Source organism: Cryptomeria japonica, chromosome 11 (assembly GCF_030272615.1).
Source record: "Cryptomeria japonica chromosome 11, Sugi_1.0, whole genome shotgun sequence".
Taxonomy (NCBI): domain Eukaryota; kingdom Viridiplantae; phylum Streptophyta; class Pinopsida; order Cupressales; family Cupressaceae; genus Cryptomeria; species Cryptomeria japonica.
The window spans coordinates 340,651,396-340,655,012 of NC_081415.1; positions in this window are offsets into that span (position 1 = coordinate 340,651,396).

The window sequence follows — 3,617 nt, forward strand, 5'->3', positions numbered from 1 at the left end:
AGCATTTGTCTTTTTCAACTGTTCCACAATGCTATATCCAGAGGATGATGATGAAGTTAGCCTTTTAAATTTATCAAATGTTGATTATTTTTGTTTGTTTGACGAGGCTGGTAGGTTTGACGTTGTCGGAGCAGAAGTTGAAGAACTATCTCCTTGGAGAGTTACTTTCTTTTGAGAACGGGTCATAGCCTTTGCATATCGTGATTCATTTTGTTTATCCTGGATTATGATCACATTGCAATATTCAGATTGGGAAGGCTCAATCATGTTGATGACGTTGTCATTGCTGGTATAAGTATAATTTACTCTGGCACCTCCTTTGGTCTTTGAGGAAACACCTTGTTCGTAAACAGGTAAGGGGTCCTTAAAAGCTTTATGAACAACATTTGTCGGGTGATTCCCGACAACAATTTTACCAGTGTCTATGAGATCTTGAATCTCATACTTGAGCTTCATGCAGTTGTTTGTGTTTTGACCTTTATTCCTATGGTAGTCGTAGTATTCACTTTCTCTCCACCATTTTGGTTTGACTTCTAGATCATATGGCCTAAAATTATCTGGTAACGTTATTAGGTTGTTTACCAATAGAGTTTTGAAAGTGGATCCATATGATTCTTTCAGAGGAGTGAATTCGTGTCTAGGTTTCGAAAGCCAAGGTTTCTCTTTGAACCACTCTTTTGCTTTCTTCAGAGGATTTTCTGTTGCGGTTTCAGCTGCTTTGAGTGCTTGTGCCACTAGCTAAGTTGAATATTATGGGCTTTGAGGTTTTTTTAATAGTGTCTACTACTCCGTCATTAACAACGTTCTCATTGTTGGCATATGGACACTCCAATGAGACATTGTATGTGATTGAAGGTTTTGTCATTGATGGCAACCTTGCAGTCCTATGGCACCGACAAGACATTATACTAGCTAAGCATTACACAGGCAACCTTGCAATCCTATGGCACCGGCAAGACATTATACCGGCACAGAGGCCGACAGGATTTTTGATATGTAATATTTTGTTTATTATTGTAAGCCGACTTGGCAAATTGTAAAATGACTCTTGTATATAAAAGAGATCATTGTAGACATTTGTAGGATATGGATAGGAAGCATAAATAAATTATAAGGCAGACCTAATGTGTGAATTGTAGGTCAAGGGTATATGTAAAGAACAGAGCAAGAACCGGTACTGAATATGGCATTGAAGATGCTATTGTAAAGCAGTACAGAATATTGGATTTGTGTAAATCCTCATTGTAACTCAGTGTGACTTCTTATTGAGCAGTGAGCTCTAGGCAGTTGGCCTTCCTACATGTGCAGGCCCCTATTGTAAGTAATATTCTCTTATTGGCTAGTAAGTGAATATTGTGGGTCACAAATCCCACCAAGGTTTTTCCCACACCGGGTTTCCTCACTAAAAATCTTGTGTTATGGTGTTCTTTTCATGTGGATGTTTTTGATTCTGTTATTTACATTAATTCTTGCATACCGGTATACTGTTACTTTATGTTCTGCATATTTAGTTTTAAGAAAATTACATTACCGGTCAGATACTGATTCACCCCCCCTCTCAGTATCTGTGGGAACCCTAACAATTGGTATCAGAGCCTGGTCCTCTATTTTTAGAAGCCTAACAACTTGAGGAAGATCTTGACACCGATAAAGATGGAAAATCTGATGAAGCAACTTGAAGGAGCTCTTACTAACTATGATCCAGAGAAGTTGAAAAATATTAAATTAGAAGATGATTTAAAAGCAGCTCAGGACATTATTCAGGAACTTCAAGAAAATCTTATTGTTACAAGAAATAAGAGAAGAGAACTTTGTGAAAAATTGCAAAATGAGAATGATGAAAAGGAATCACTAAATGATATGATAAGCAAATTGAAATAAGAGATCATGACAACAAAAAATGAAATGCAGGATATGACTATGATATTTTGCAAAGAGATTGAGGACAGAAAGAAGAATGAAGAAGAATTGACCAGAAGACTAAGTGATGCAGCAAATGAGAACACAAGACTTAGCTATGAAAATGACATGTTGAAAACTGATCTGATGCATACTCAGAATGACTCAAATGAACTAATGAGACAAAAAGAAATCTTGGAAAGGGAATTGGAAACTACAAATAAACACAAAGAAAAATTCAAGAAAAGCTCAGAAGAACTCGGTACCTTATTAAAGAATCAAAAACCCAAAGGTGACACTTCTGGAATTGAATTTGAAGTTGGGGAAAGCTCTGGTACTGCAAATACCCAGGATCACAGCAAACTGGTAAGACCTAATACTTACAAATTCAATGGAAAATGCTTTAACTATAATAAATTTGGTCATAGGGCAAATGAATGTAGATCTAGGAATTATCAAAACATCAATCCTCCCACTGGTCAATGCTCCAAATGCAACAAAATTGGTCATAACTCTGAAAAATTGCAGAATGAATGTAAGATGTTATGTTTGTGGAATATTTGGTCATTTATCAAATAAATGCAGAACACAAACCGGCATAGGTTATGGGAAAGCTATTCAGAAAAATAATGTAACTTGTTATGCATGTAACAAGATTGGTCATATTGCTAAATTTTGTAGAAGTAAAGGTACACCGATAGATAACAAAAGCACTAGTTTGAAAGGTAAAGAAAAGGTTGAAGAAGTTAAGCAAGAATTTTCAAAGCAATGGATTAGAAAAGGTAATCTAAATATTGGGGATACTCCTCCACTAGTAGAACCCACAAATGCTCCACCGGTAGGTCAATATGATGCTCCACCAGTAGGACAAAGCAATGCTCCACCAGCAGGATGTCCTTCATTAAATTGAAGAAAATTATCTCGAGGGTTTGGCAATCAAATGACACATGTGCTATTATTCCCTCAGTTAGAGAAAAGAAGTTGAAAATCATTCATTACCAGCAAATAAAGTTAAGCTAATACATTACCAGCAAGCAATTAATGTGGTAGGTAGCAGAAAAGTCTTTATAAAACAAGGTTTTTGGATCTATTTCATTTCACCATGAATTCAAACTTTCAGAGAGTGCGAATATTTCCAAGCTAAGGCATTCCGAGCAAAGAGGCAAAGCACTTCAGCAATCAATCCATCCAAGGGCAGAAAAAGGTATTTATCATCATGGAATCTTCCTCTGCACCTGAATTCATAGCAAACCCTATAGTAGTCAAAGTTATAAAATGACCTAGGCCCGTGTTTCAGCTAGTTCCCGAGGTAGCTAAGAAAGATGACAACACAGGTGCTTTTTCAAAAATTCCAAAAGGTGTTGTTTATGCAGAAGACCCTAGAATGTATATTCATTGCAACATAGAGGAATTAGGTGATGAAGAAATCAAAAACATGTATAAATATGTTATATGTGACAACTCCAGGAATGTGAAACCTGAACATAAAATTGTTGAAACCCTAGGATTCACTGAAATCCCTTGCATTCCTGAATTTCACAAGGAAGTGGTTAGGATAGTTTTAAGCAGGGTACATGGTTCATTCTTTTGGCTTGAATCAATGCATAAAATTACAAAGGAAGTTGTGAAAGCAGTAATAGGGTTACCCTCCACCGGTAGCAGACCCGACAAAACCAAGAAGGTTTCCAATGACTTGGTAACAAACTTAACTGGTGCAA